This window comes from Balaenoptera acutorostrata, chromosome X, assembly GCF_949987535.1.
Source record: "Balaenoptera acutorostrata chromosome X, mBalAcu1.1, whole genome shotgun sequence".
In the NCBI taxonomy this organism is placed as follows: Eukaryota; Metazoa; Chordata; class Mammalia; order Artiodactyla; family Balaenopteridae; genus Balaenoptera; species Balaenoptera acutorostrata.
The window spans coordinates 49,604,214-49,619,520 of NC_080085.1; the positions used below are offsets into that span (position 1 = coordinate 49,604,214).

Here is a 15,307-nt window from a genome sequence, read left to right on the forward strand (position 1 = left end):
GTATCCTTTCATTTTAAATAAATTATTGAATGTCTTTTGGTAGAACTTTATAATTTTCTGTATAAGGTCTTGCATATCTTGTGTTAGATTTTTTTCCTTGGTATTTATGACTTTTACTGCTATTATGAATAAGATCTTGTTATTTAATGTGTTTTATCTCTTTTGCAGGTATATAGAAATGAAGTTGATTTTTTATATTGTTATTATAGCCATTCACCTTGCTAAACTTTCATTACCTTTAAGCAAACTTTTAAGTTTAGAATAATTTTAGTTATAGAAAAGTAAATAGAGACAGTATGGAGAGATCCTGTATACTCTTCACCGTGATATTTTTGTCAAAACTAAGAAAACAACATTGGTATATTACTATTAACTAAACTTCAGACTTTATATAGATGTATCAGTTTTCCCACTAATGTCCTTTTTCTGTTCTAGGAGCCAATTCCAAATACCACATTGCATTTAAGTTGTCATGTCTCTTTAGTGTCTTCTGGTCTATGACATTTTCTTAGTCTCCTTGTTTTTTATAAGCTTAACAGTTTTGAGATGTACTATAGAATGTCCCTCAATTTGGATTTGTCTGAAGTTTTCCTCATAATTAGACTGGGGTTGTTCTTGGAAAGAATACCACAGAGTTGAAGTGCCCTTTTCATCACATCATATCAGGGGTATGTGATATCCCTATGACATCCCTGGTGATGTTGACCTTCACCACTTAGTTAAGGTAGTGTTTGCCAGGTTTCTCCACTGTAAAGTTGGTATTTTTTTTCCCTTTTCATTCTCTGTTCTTTGAAAGAATCTAGCCCACCCTCAAGAAGGGAAGGAATTAAGCTTCACCTCTGGAAGGGGATGTAATTACATATATTATTTGGAATTCTTCTGTAAAAAAGATTTGTTTCTTCTCCTTTATTTACTTACTTATTTATTCAGTTACTTGTTTATTTCAGTATGAACTCATGCCATATTTGTTTAATAATTTGAGATATAAATCCAATACTGTTATTTGTCTTGTGGCTCAAATTGTTCCAGCTTTGGCCACCGGGGGCTCTTTTAGGTTGGCTTCTGTGTCCCGTTGACATGGCCCCATCCTTTTGTTTTTAAGTACTTCCTTACTTGTCAGTGCTACAAGATACTCCCTACTCATCTTTTATCTTCCTGCCCCAGTCCCAACCCCAGAATCGACCATTTCTCAAGGAACCCTGCTTCCTTTTAAGTTGTCTATATATTCTTTTGTGTTTTCTATGTTGACAACCATATCAGCTATTAATAATGACGGTTTTGATTTTTCCTTTCCAATCTTTATGCTTTTAATTTATTTTTCTTGTCTTACTGAGATGGCCAGGACCTCCAGTACAGTGATGAATAGAAAAGATGCAGTGGGCATCCTTGTCTTGTTGTATATTTTAGAGGAAAGACCACTAACTTTTCTCTAGTAAGAACGATATTTGCTGTAGATTTCTACAGGTTTTATCAGATTAAGCCAGTTCCATCCTGTTCCTCCATGCTAAGAAGTTTTTGTTATTGTTTTTAAATCATGAAAGGGTGTTGAATTTTTTATCAGATACATTTTCTGTTTCATAGGATGATTATGGTTTTTTCCCTCCAATAATCTGATGATGTGGTAAATGACACTTATAGGTTTTCCTTATGTTAGACTACCTTTGCATTTCTGGTATAAACATAACTTGGTCATGATCTTTTCCTTTTTCTACAATACTAGATTCAGTTTGCTAATATTTTGTTTAGGATTTCTGTATCTGTTTCCATAAATTGGTCTTTAATTTTCCTTTCTCATGCTATCCTTATTTGCCTTTGGCATCAAGTTCTGCTGGTATCATAGAATGAGTCAGTGTTTCCTCATTTACAATATTCTGGAAGATGCTACTATATGACTTTGGAATGATCTGTTTGGTAGAATTCTCCTGTAAAACCACCTTGGTCTTTTCTTTTTAATATTAAGTGAATATTAAACTTCTAAATAAAATATTTTCAAAATTTTGAATGAGAAACTTGAAATCTGCTTCCATAACATGTTTATTTTATATCAGGTTTTATGCTTAAAATGGCTACAGACAAATCCTGATCAAGACTTTTTAATGATGTATTCTTCAAATTCTTAACGGTCACCATCAATACAAATCTTTCTTTGTATAATTAGGTGGTAAAGTATTTAAAACCAACTTTTAAATTGTTCAAAAATGTTTAAAAAGTGAAATTATATCTAACAGCTTTTCTTTTTGTTTCACTGACAAATATATTGTTAAAAATGTCTTGTGATAATATGATTAGATTTCAAATCCAATTGAACTCTTTCATATTAACTATTTCAAAATAATGATAAAGCTCTTATTTGCAGAACATGCATCATTGTTAGAACCATCACCCTGCAGCTAGCTTGGACACCATTAAAAGGGCTCATCAGCTGCAAATGGATAGAAGTATCTGATATTCGTGAAGACAGAGTTTCAGGGCTTCTGCCTGGAGCTACACTCTCCAAAAGCCCCTGCTTGGCCTCCCTGCACCCAACCCCACCCCATCCAGTCACAACTTGGGTCGTGTGGTGTTTCTTGGCAACTGGAACACAGACTCCTCCAGCAGCTCCGCAGGCCCCTTGTCCTCAGTGAGCAGAAGACTACAGAAGCTGGCTACTGAAGAGACTGTCCGAGTCTTAGAGCTCCTCTTCGGCCCTGCTTAGCACATTTACCACAGAGCAGTAACTGAGTGCTGGATGTTACTCATTCGTGCTCACCACCTGCAGGGACTGCAGAGGGATTTGTCAGACCCCATTTCACTAAGGGCCACCCTCTAAGGATCTCCACAGGAGGCTGCCCATAGAGAGAAGTGGCCTGCCTAGGGTCTCCACTGCCTTAAGGCCTACGTGGACACTTCCAGGCCTAAGGGGATTAATATTTCTTCACCTACCTGTCATCCACATATCAACTGGAAAATTCTCCCTCCTGTTGTTTTTTGTTCTTTTGTTTGTTTTTTGGTAGGAAGAGTTTTAACTACTGCTTCAATTCCTTTAGTAGTTAGAGGACTAGTCAGCATTTCTTTTTCTTCTTGAGTCAGTTTTGGTAAGTTATAGTTTTCTAGGAATTGGTCCATTTTGTCTGCTTTCTCAAGTTTATTGGCATAAAGTTTCCTTATTTTTTTATTCTCTGCTGTATACAATCTGTAGTTATGTCTCCTTTTTCATTGCTGATATTGGTTATTTGTGCCTTCTCACTTTTTTTCTTGATCAATCTCACCAGAGGTTTGTCTATTTTACTAGTCTTTTCAAAGAACCAACTTCTGGCTTTGTTGCTCCTCTCTATTTTGTCTTTGTTTTCTATTTCTTTAATTTCTGCTCTTATTTTTTTTGATCTCCTTCCTTCCACATTTTTTGGATTTATTTTGTTGTTATTTTTCTAATTTCTGAAATTGGACACCAACCTTATTAATTTTCAGTCTTTCTTGTTTTCTACTTCGCGCATTTAAGGACGTAACTTTCCCTCTAACTACTGCTTTTCTACAAGTTCAGACATGTCATATTTTGTTACTGTTCAGTTCCAAGTATTTCAGCATTTCCATCATGGTTACTTCTTTGACCTATGAGTTATATAGAAGTGTGTTTCTAAATGTGTGGAGATTTTAAAGTTTATCTTTATGTTATTGAACTCTAGCTTTAATTGCATTATGGTCAGAGGATGTGATCTGTGTGATAACAATTCTGAAATTTATTGAGACTTGTTTTATAGCTTAATAGGTGATCAGTATTTTTGAATGTTTCCTATGTGATTTATAAGAATGTATGTTCTCTAACTGTTGAATACAGAGTTCCACATAAGTCTGTTATCAAATTTGTTAATCGTATTGTTCACATTTTCTATATCTAAACTGATTTTTTTGGTTGTAATATACCAATAATTATAAGGTATGTTAATATGCAATTATGATGGTGGATTTGTCTATTTCTCCTTGTAGTTCTTTTTTTTCCTTTTACTTATTTTGAGGGTATTTTATTAGGAATATTCAAAATGAGAATTGTTACATATTCCTGGTAAACATGTAATGACCCTCTCTATTCCTGATAATGCATTTTTTTCCTTGAAGTCTATTTTATCTTACATTAATATAGCAACACAAACTTTTCTTCTTCTTAGGATTTGTGTGGTATATAATTTTCCATCCTTTTACTTTTCAACGTTTTCATGCCTTTATGCTTTAATTATATCTCTTGGAAATGGCATATAGCTGCACCTTTTAAAACATCTAATATAATGATCTCTGTCTTTTAATGGTCAAGTTTAGTCTGTTTACACTTATTGTGATATATTTGGACTTGTTTCTACCATCATACTTTCTTATTTCTATTTCCTACCACCACCTTTTCGATGCTTCATTTTTCTCTTTTTTTGCCTGCTTTTTAGTTTTGAAATTTGTTTGTTTGCTTTCTTAATCATTTTTTTTTCCTCCCTACTGTTTGGAATTTACCTATTCTTTTTCCTTTCTTTCTGTGGTTATCCTTGAAATTTTACCATGCATGTTTAACTTACAAGGTTTAAAGTTAAACAGTATTTTAACCTCCCTCTTGAAGAATGCAGGAACCTTAGAAACCTTCAACTCTAGTCATTCCTATCTTGACCACATGTTATTTTTTTGAGTGTGTTAGTTTGTTCCTTTTTCCCCTGACCTCACTAATATATCATCATTAGTATTATTTTATATAGATGGTATGTGTTTGGATTTACATACATACATTCTTGCATCTCAGAACATCATTCTGGGATCATTTTCCTTCATTATGATTACGATATTTAGATACTCTTTTAGTACATATCTGTTGGTGTTAAATTCTCCTAGTCTTTGTTATATGTAAATGTATATATTCTCATTCTTAAAAGGTAGATTGTTATAGGTAATATTAGAAGTCCACTATCAGTCTAATTGCTGTTTTTTGTAGGTGTTTTTGTTTTCTTATATTCTGGCTACTTTTCTCTCTCCCTCTTTTTTGGAGGGGAGGGGTATATTCAGGGGGTTCTGCAGTTTCATTCTATCAATGTTTAGGTATGTATTTCTTTTTTATTATTCTACTTTGGAAATGTGCTTCATGCCTCCGGATTCATGTTTTTCATAATTTCTGGAAAATTCTCAGCCATTATCTCTTCAAATATTGCCTTTCTTCCATTCTTTCTGTATTTTCTTTCTCAGAATTCAGTTGGTCATATTTTGGACCTCCTCATTCTGTCTTCCACATCTCGTAACATTTCATTGATATTTTCTATCTTCTTGTCTTCCTGCACTTCATTCTAGGCAATTTCTTCAGATATATCTTTCAGCTTATTGATTCTCTCTTCAGCTTTGTCTGATCTACTGTTTAATCTGTCCACCGAGTTTTTTTATTTCAAGAATTGTATTTTTCATTTGTACAAACTTCATATATTTCACTTTCTAATCTTCCTAGTCATCCCTAATAGTCTCTTGTTGCTTGCTCATCTTTGTGGTTGCATTTATTATTTCTTTAAACATGTTATACAATTTTTGTTCAGCCAATAATCACTGTTTGTCTAAGTATGGCATTGTAAATATTGTTCACATCCAAACAACATAGTACAGTCTGATTACATATCCTCTGTTGTATACCTTTTTGTTTTCCTAGTAATTGTCTGGGGTTTTTTTTCTTTTGCCTGGTGTTCTAATACCATTACTAGTTCTTCTCTGAAATTCTTTTTTTTTTAATTTTTTAATATTTTGGCTGCGCCACATGGCATGTGGGATCTTAGTTCCCCAACCAGGGATCGAACATGTGCCTCCTGCATTGGAAGTGTGGAGTCTTAGCCACAGGGAAGTCTCTGAAATTCTTTTTAAAATCCATATCAGATCATGTCACTCCTTTGCTCAAAATTCTCCCATGGCTCCCAGCTCCCTCAGAATAAAAGCCAAAGCCCTCACCGTGGCCCAAAAGTCTTTACACAATCTTGTCCCCATCATCTCTCTGACCTTGCCTCCTATCACTTTCCCCATCACTCACTGTTCTCCAGCCACACTGGCCTCCTTGCTGTTCCTTAAACATGTCGTGTATCCCCCCTCTTCAGAGCCTTTGTACTTGCTAGTCTCACTGTCTAGAACACTCTTCTTCCCAGATAATCTGATGACTTGCCCACCCACTTCCAGTAGGCTCAAATGTCACCTTCCTAGAGAAGCATTCCCTGACAAACATATCTAAAATAGCCCCATTCACCAGCACTTTCTATCCCCTTATCCTACTTTATGTGTTGTGTTTTCCTACAGAGCACTGATCACCACCTGATATACTATATTTATTTATTGTGATTAGTGTTTGTCTCTCCACAATAGACTGTAAGCTCCACAAAGCAAGGACTCTTGTTTTGTTCACTGTTGTATCTCTAGTGCCAAGAACAGTGCATAGTAATATTTAGTAGACACTCAATAAATATTTGTGGAATAAACTGAATGAATTAATGAATGAATTAATGTGGAGGATAGAGGGAGAAATGCATTGAGAACTAGGCTAGGCATGAACGCCTTTCATGCCATGCAAAGGAGCTTGGGTGTCATTGTTCAGAAGGGTGAGGGCTGTAAAGAAGCAGTGAGGATAGCTCCTGGGTTCTTTTGAGGAGCAAGTTCAGAGTTGGTAGGGTGGTAACAAAGCCCCATGTATGACTCGCTCTGTATCCTGGGCTCCTAAAGGTGGACCTGCCTCTTTTTCAAACAGCCCTCAAACTGCTGTGTTGTCATGCCTGCCTGTTACTTAGTGAAAACCAAAGCCCCAGCTCTCATTAGGCCTTTTGGTCCCAGCTAGGATCCTCCTTTCTCCTGCCTGTGAGAAACTGTTTCTTGGTCCCCAGGCCAAGCGAATCACCACCATTAGACTTTTTCTGTGGTACTTGGGTTGGGGGGGAATTGTACAGGAGCTGGTATAAAGCCTGGTACATAGTAAGTGCTATCATAATGGTGGACACTTCAGGGAAGTAAGTTTCAGCTCAGAAAAAACTTTTTTCCATTGTAAAGGCTACAACAGATTGTGAGGTTTTAGTCCTGACTTTCTCCCTAACCCCTTTGGGAGCCAGCATGGCTCCAGTGTTTCTGTTTGTCCATGACTGTTTGGGTACTAATTCTGTTTAATGTGTGGCCTACTCCCCTGGTTTTTTTGTAACCCACTAATTTCATCAGAATGCCATCAATACACACAGGTCCCTGTGGCACGCCCCTAGAGACCCCCCCCCCACCGGGCCAACATCAGTTCATTAATCATTATCACACTGGGTTTAACCAGCCAGCTAGTTATAAGTTCACTTGAGCAAAGTTGACTGAACACCTACTATGTATCAGGCCTCCGGTTCCGCACTGAGGACACAGAGATGAACAAAGTGTGTTCTCAGACACACAACCATCATTTCAGGGCAGTGTGGTCAATGCAGTAATAGTGATGGGTACGAGAGACTGTGAGAGCCCCTATGGAACACACGACCCAGCTCAGGGGACCGAGGAAGTTTTCTTGGAAGAGATGGTATATGAACTGACTCCAAAAAGATGAGTAGGAATCTTCTAGGTGACTAACAAGGGAGAGGAGGGCAGTCCAGGCAATGGGTACAGCATGGGCAAAGGCCGAAAGATGGGAAGCAGCATGGTGTACACCAACCTAACTGCATTCACTGTTCACCTTTCTTTCTATGAGATCATTCTAGGAGACTCTGGCACATACCAAAATTCTGACATGAGGAGTTTGTGACCTCCCTTGACATGCTAATCTGTTAACTCTTCAGAAAGGTAATGAAAAGTTGGTTGGACACAACTGTCCACAAACTTGTTCATACCAGCTTCCAGTGTTCCTGGCTTCCTTATCTAGATGATGGTGTTTATGTTACCTGCTTCCTTTGTACCTCCCTTGGGGTTGGGGTCATTCCCACTGTCCTGGAGGTTATGGAGTCTCCCTCAGCTCCTTGTGTGGAGATCTCATTGTGGAGAGGAGTTTTTCTGACTCCTGATACCAGCTGTGGCATAAAGACTATTCATCTTTCAGGGAATGGGCAGGGCCTGTCTGTCTTGTCCTCAGACATTAGGGTTCACGTCCTCTGGGATTCATTCATACCTGTAATAATCTAGGACAAGTTGGTTGTGGAGTCTGGTAAGCCCAGTTTCAAGGTATGGAGCCCTCATGTCTTGGTTGTGTGACCTTAGCCATGTCACCTGTCCTCTCTAAGTGTCAGTTTCCTCATCAGTAAAATGAGTTGAATACCCACCTTGGACAGTTGTTGTGGGTGTTAGAACATATGTGAGTTACCTGGCACCTGGCTACCATTTATTGAACACCTACTACTATCAATATTAAAGGGACAGTGGCCTGCCTAGTGGTTAAGAACATGAGCTGAAGATCCAGACCAACCTGATTTTGGATTATAGCTCAACTACGTACTAGCATTGGGACCTTGGTCAAGTTTCCTAACCTTTTTTAGCCTTAGAACATGTGTAAAATGAAGTTACTGTACCTACCTCAGAGTTATCATGTGTGTTCTTGTAGCAGGGTATATATGCGAGGTGGGAGCCTTCACAGGCCCCAGACCCCTCCCCCGCCTGCCCTCTCAAGAGACCCCCCCCATCCCCAGGGGACCTACCTTTAGCTTCCCCCTCTCTCTAAGGCTAACAAAGAGGACTGAGCTAGCCCCTCAGTGTCATAGGGCTACCTCGTTATGGGAGCTTTCTAATGTTAATTGGCTCTCGCATTTCTGGAGTAAACCCAACATTTTCATCTTATGTTAAATCTTTTTTTACTCATTTGGTTTGCTAATAAATTGTTTAGGATTTTTTGCACCTTTGGTCATCTACCATGTTTGTCTGGTCAAGGTTATTAGTGGGCTCATCCAGTAAATAAATTAGTTGGTCCAGTTCATCTAAGTTTTCAAATTAATCGTATCCTCTTATTTTATAATTTCTGCTATATCTTTTATATTGTTCATATTATTTATTTGTGCCTTTTTCCTTTTTTTCTTGATTAGTCCCTCCAGAGATTTTTTTAGCGGTTAGTCTAGAAAATTTACCATACATATTCAACCTAAAGTCTAAAGTTAAACATTATCATAATCCCCCACCCAAACAATACAAGGATTTTATAATTTTCTTTTCTAAGGAAGATATTAACATATACACTAGATGGACATTAACAATATTATTACTTTGTGCAGTGTTTAAATACTTGTTTACTATTTTATTTGTTCACTTTCCTTCTTAAACCTCAGACCCCCTTTTTGGGGATAATTTTCTTTCTTGAAATATATACTTTAGAAGATCCTTTAGGGCAGATTTCTTAACAGGAAACTGTCTGAATCTGTATTTATCTGTAAATGCCTTTATTTCACTTTATTCCTCTTGAAAGATAGGTTTGCTAGGTACTCAGTTCTGAATTACCTTTTTTTTTCTCTTAACACTTATATTATGGCACTGTTTTCTGGTTTCCACTGTTACTGTTGAAAAGTCTGCTGTCAGTCTAATTGTCTTTTTTTTTCAGGTGTTCTTTTTCTCTGGCTGCTTTGAAGATCCTTCTTTGATTGTTGCTTGATTCTAAGGGCTTTTTATCATTGTTGTTCTCTGAATATTCCTTTGTATAGCTTCCTGATCTTGCTTCATGAATACAATATTTTTTCTTGTCACTCTGAGGACATTAAATAATAATGTCTTTCAAAAAAGTGTTCTTTTCCTTGCGTAGTTTTTGTTTCCAAATATGTGTATTTGGGTGTCAGTGAGAAACACTCACTGGCTACCAGATTTGGCCAAAGGCATCACAGATACCAAAGACATAACCTATTCTGAAGCCCTAGAGAGAGTTTGTATGATATTGAGGGGGGCTCCATTAGTGTACAAGCATGGGTCAGTGCCACAGTCGTCACTTGATAGCATGGTAGTGCAGTGTACTCTAGAGCCAGACTGCCTGGGTTCAAATCCTAGATCTGCCATTTCATACCTGGGCAAGTCATTTCACCTCTATATTCTTTAGTTTCATCTTCTGTAAAAACAGGGATAATAATAGTACTTACTTCACAGAGTTATTGAGGGTATTAAATGAGTAAATATATCTAAAACATGTTTAAATAGTGTCTGGCAGATAGTAAGCACTATATACGCATTTGCTATTATTACCATTATTACTTTTGTGCTGAGGGAATTGAAGGGAGAAGAAAAGCTTCTATGGTGCAATGAGGAAAGCACAGAGTATATCTTGCCCTGTGTGTTCCCCTAATGTCTTAGAAATAAAAGCCATTCACGAAAAACACAAAGTCGGGAATTTAGAGGAGTTATTTGGGTACTTTAGTCTGTGGGATATCAAGTTCATTAGGTAGTCAGAATGGGTTAGGATTCTTCAGTGGGAAAATGGGAAGCAGGGTTTAAGGGTAGGCCCCTCTTGAGAGGTGACCCACATTGGCTATTTCCTCATTGGAGTAGAACAATACCAAATGGGGGAGTAGTGACAGTGAGGGTTAATCTAGGGTAAGGGATTTCCTAAGCACTTAATAATGCTTTTCTCTTTGGAACTAACCTGTCAGGTACTGAGAGGCTTTAAAGGGTGTGATGGCTCTTCAGGCTGGGGACATGACTCTGTTGAGGGGCAAGTCTGCTCCCAGGAGTTGATTCACACTCTCAGAGGTAGGACTGACCACATCAGAAATGCTTTCAGTCTTTGTTCTAAATTCTCCTGGGCCTTCTCTGAGTTTGGGAAAATTCCCAGCCTCAGTAACTATCTCAGACACAATCTAGAGGATATGAACAGGAGGAGTGAGTCATACTGAAAATAAGTGCTTGGTGGGGAGGCCTATTTGAGGAAACTGTCAAAAGTGAAAGTTCAAGAGATGCAAAAATTTTAAACAAGATTTTATCAAATCAAATCCAACAATATATTTAAAAAGATATCACAACCAAGTGGAGTTTATCTCAGGAATGCAGCGTTGGAGTAACATTAGAAAATAAGTCAATGCAGTTCACCATGTTAACAAGCCCCCTCCAAACCCCATAAGATTATTGCAATAAATGCAGAAAAACATTTGACAAAATCCAATATCCATTCCTGATTTAAAAAGAAAACCTCTTGGTAAACTAGGAATGTAAGGGAACCTCTCGACCTGATATAGGGCATTTACAAAAAACCCACAGCTAACACTATATTTAGTGGTGAAAGACTGAAAGCTTCACCCCCCCCCCCAACATCAGAGACAACACAGGGATGTCTGCTTTCACCACTTCTGTTCAGCATTGTACCAGAGGTTCTTGCCAGTGCAGTCAGACAAGAAAAGGAGAGGCAAGCCATCCAGATGGGAAAGGAGGAAGTAAAACTATATTTTTTATAGTTATAAAAAACTATATTTTTATAGAAGATGACATGACTGTGTAGAAAATCCAGCTGAATCTACCAAACAACAACAAACTACTAGAACTAATAAGTAATTCCCCAAGTTGCAAGATACAAGATCAATATACACAAAACAATTGTATATACCAACTGTATATAGCAATGAACAATTGGACATAGAAATTTTTAAAATTCCAGCTATAATAACATCTAAAAATATGAATTAGGAATATATCTGACAGAAAGACCTGTACACCTGTATTGCTGAAAGAACAAAATAAATGGAAAGATACACCTCGTTCATGGGTTAGAAAACTCAGTGTTGTTAAGATGTCCATTCTCCCCAAACCAATCTGTACATTCCTCATAATCCCTTTAAAAGTCTCAGCAGGCTTTTTTGCAGAACTTGACAAGGTAATCTTAAAATTCATATGGAGGGACTTCCCTGGCGGTCCAGTGGTTAAGACTCTGCGCTTCCAGTGGAGAGGGCACGGGTTCAATCCCTGGTTGGGGAACTAAGATCCCACATGCCACGTGGGGTGGCCAAAAAAATTTTTTTTAATTAAAAAATAAATTTAAAAAATTCATATGGAAATACAAAGGCACTACAGAATGTGATACAGAGTACAGAAGCCTTGGTTAGGGTCCAGCCTTCCCACAGGATCAGTGCTGTCAGTAGAGCCCACACTGGAAAAACAGTAGAGGGGCCTCCACAAACAGGCCTACAAAGGATATGAACAAGAGATTTCCTGAAGTAGAAAACTGAAAAAACTAACGGGCATAAGAAAAGATGCTCGGGCTTCCCTGGTGGCGCAATGGTTAAGAATCCACCTGCCAACGCAGGGGACACGGATTTGAGCCCTGGTCCGGCAAGATCCCACATGCCGTGGAGCAACTAAGCCCGTGCACCACAACTATTGAACCTGTGTTCTAGAGCCCTCGAGCCACAACTACTGAAGCCCGTGCGCCTAGAGCCGGTGCTCCGCAACAAGAGAAGCCACTGCAGTGAGAAGCCCATGTGCCGCAACGAAGAGAGCCCCCGCTCGCCGCAACTAGAGAAAGCCTGCGTGCAGCAACGAAGACCCAACACAGCCAAACATAAATAAATAAAATAAATTTATTTTAAAAAAAGATGCTCAAACGCATTAGTTATCAGAAAAGTACAAAATAAAGTTACAATGAGATTTCACTTTAGATCTCATGGATGGGCAAAATTTTAGAAAACTCAATCGTGCCAAGTCCTATAATGGGAATATGAGGCATAGGGACCCTCATGCACTTCTAGTGGTAGAAGGGACTTGGGCAGCCATCCCAGAGATGAATGTGGCAGTACATAGTCCAATTCAATATCCCCATGTGCCCTCTAAAGAAATTCTCACACAGATCCATAACAGGTCATGTAGGAGAATGTTTGTTATGGTGTGGTTTGCAACAGTGGGGAGCTGGGGGCATTCTGGGTGTCCATCACCAGGGGATGCACAGGGAAATAGTGAGGGATGCACTCCATAGTCGGCCTTCCAGCAGTTAGATCAGTGAGTTAGATGTACACAGAGCATCACTGGTGATCTTCAACACATAGCACTGGGGGAAAAATAATAAGCCATAAAACAAAACACTATTCACATAAGTTACAAATACATGCACATATACACCAAATATACATCTTAAAAGAACTTGGACAAAAGGATATAAGTTAAACACATTCAAAGAGATGCCTATGAGGTAGGATTTGGGGTGGAACGGGAGTGTGGATAATAGGGAGTAAACAAAACAAGCAAGGGAGAAGGAAAAAAATAAACAGAAAGCATGTATTCCTTTGTCTTAGGTCACCTACTCTCTATGGCATTCATCCTTTAGCATCTGCTCTTCACTAAGGAGGAAACAGCCCCGTCTGTCCTCTGTCAACCTGAGGACAGAATGCCCAGGTGAGCCTGGCTCAGAGTATCTGGACTTTGCTAATTTGACCACATGCTGCCGAAGCTCCTGCACCCCATCCCTCCAAGTACTGCACAGCCTGGATCGGGCATGGACATACATTCCACCCAACAGAAGTTATCTGCTGTCTTCTACTCTTGCGGGGGGAGCAGGTCATGGGGAGATGAGAAGGAGAGAAGTCAGAGGGGCCCACTCCCCGTCAAACCATATTGTTACTAGACAACTAATTTTTCTGGTCTGCACAACAGCCCTCTGGTGCCCTGACTGTGGTGAGCCATGTGTGTTTCCCTGGACTCACACGTGACCTCACCCCGATGACCTCCCTAGACTCGGCTCTCATAAACTCTTAGGGAAGCTGGAGCCAGACTATGACCGAGAGACTGTTCAGCTTATCCCCTCCTGGACATCTTCACCTAACAGTAACTTCAGTAACCAGCTAGGTGTGTGTTTGCCACTCCGGTTTTCAAAACAAAATAATATATATTATTTAGGTAAACTATAATGAAAAGCAAAGGAATGAGTAACACAAAAGTCAGGATAATGGTTTCCTCTGGGGCAGGGGAAGGAGGTATGTGAAGGGATACACAGGTGGCTTCTAAGATACTGTAAAGTTCTAGTTCTGAACCTGGTTGGTGGGTATATGGATGTTTTATTATTCTTCCTTAAACTGTACAAATAAGTTTTAGAAACTTTTCTATATGTTGAATGCAGTTAAAATTTTCAAAGAAGCACAGTTTTCAAACCCAATAATATTTACACCTGACAGAACATGTAGAATCAAAGAGAATCACAGTGAACACATTAGAATATCTACCTATGGAGGCAGAGGGTTGGAAATGGGAGTGGAGAATGAAGAGAAAATGGAATGCATGGATAAATAAATAAAAAGACATCCATTCTAGTGGTCAAAGATAATGTGGAGTACAGTTTCCTCTACCTTCTGCACCTGAATATTGAATATGAATATTGAATGAATTGAATATTGAATAAAGCAGCTGGGCCTTATAAATCTGTCCAAAACCAATAGGTGCAAAGTCAAATCACATGAAGATTATTATAATAAAGGGTTGCTACAGAAAATTTCCCGAGGCGGAGGATTTTGAAGGCCCCTCTGAGTGGTCATCTCTCCAAAGTTTTATCTGTAGACTCCTACCCAGCATTCCTGGAGGATTCCAATACAGCCCTTGGCACACCAGCCCATTTCACAATAAAACTCAAAAACCAGCAGAGAAAACAGGAGACTAAAGTCATGTCCCTAGAAGAGCAGAAGAAGCAAAATAAATTTCCTCTATAGTTTTAAAAACAAGAAACAAAAAGCTGGCAGTTGGGAAGCTGAGTGCTTGAGTAAACCTCAGCCATCCTCAGCCTGGAAAAGAATCATGGGGGTTACACTGAGTCTACTCACATCACTCCTAGCCACACTGTCTTGTTTTGTCCCCCAATCCTAGCATCCCCGTCTCCATTGACTGGCAAATGGGCATTTCCCCCCTCAATACTAAGGCCACCTGCTCTACCTAGTCTCCCCATGCTCAGTTTGCCTCGTTAGGTCTGTTGTTTGCTGGGATTGAAATTGAGATAAAGCCGATTATCCCTAATCATAGGAAATGGCTCCCTCTTACTGTGTTATATACAATATACCTTCCTGCCTAACCCCTGTGTGTCTACTAACATATCAGGTAGAAATATTACTTACAAATGAAGCATAGTAATGTGCTGTAGGCCAGTTGGAGTATAATGCTCTCTGTAACAACCTGATCTGATCCACAGTAGCCAACTTTCTGGGTTGGGCTCTTACAGATGTCCCAGTCAACTTGTGGATGGCTGACCTTAACAAGGGGGAGCAGCTGATTACGACATTCCCATTAAAATCAAAATTACACAGCATATGCTACCACCTTCCTGTCCCAAAGAGCCTGTCATCAACGTCCTCCTCAAACATGGCATCTTTTTTAAAAAATTATAGTTGATTTACAGTGTTTTAATTTCTGCTGTACAGCAAAGTAATTCAGTTATGTGTGTGTGTGTATGTGTATA

The 15,307-nt window shown here is 38.8% G+C and overlaps 1 long non-coding RNA gene across 2 annotated transcripts in view; it reads left to right on the forward strand.

Annotated features, from left to right (window-relative positions):
• Window positions 1-15,307, forward strand: part of LOC130706207 (uncharacterized) — a 52,713-nt gene that overhangs the window by 11,071 nt on the left and 26,335 nt on the right. The window contains exon 3 of one of the 2 annotated variants that reach the window (XR_009006586.1): window positions 2,357-5,763. The exons of the other annotated variant lie outside the window; for it this stretch is intronic. This is a non-coding gene — a long non-coding RNA (uncharacterized LOC130706207). Of the gene's footprint in view, window positions 1-2,356; window positions 5,764-15,307 lie in introns of those variants that run through there. 2 annotated transcript variants of the gene reach the window in all.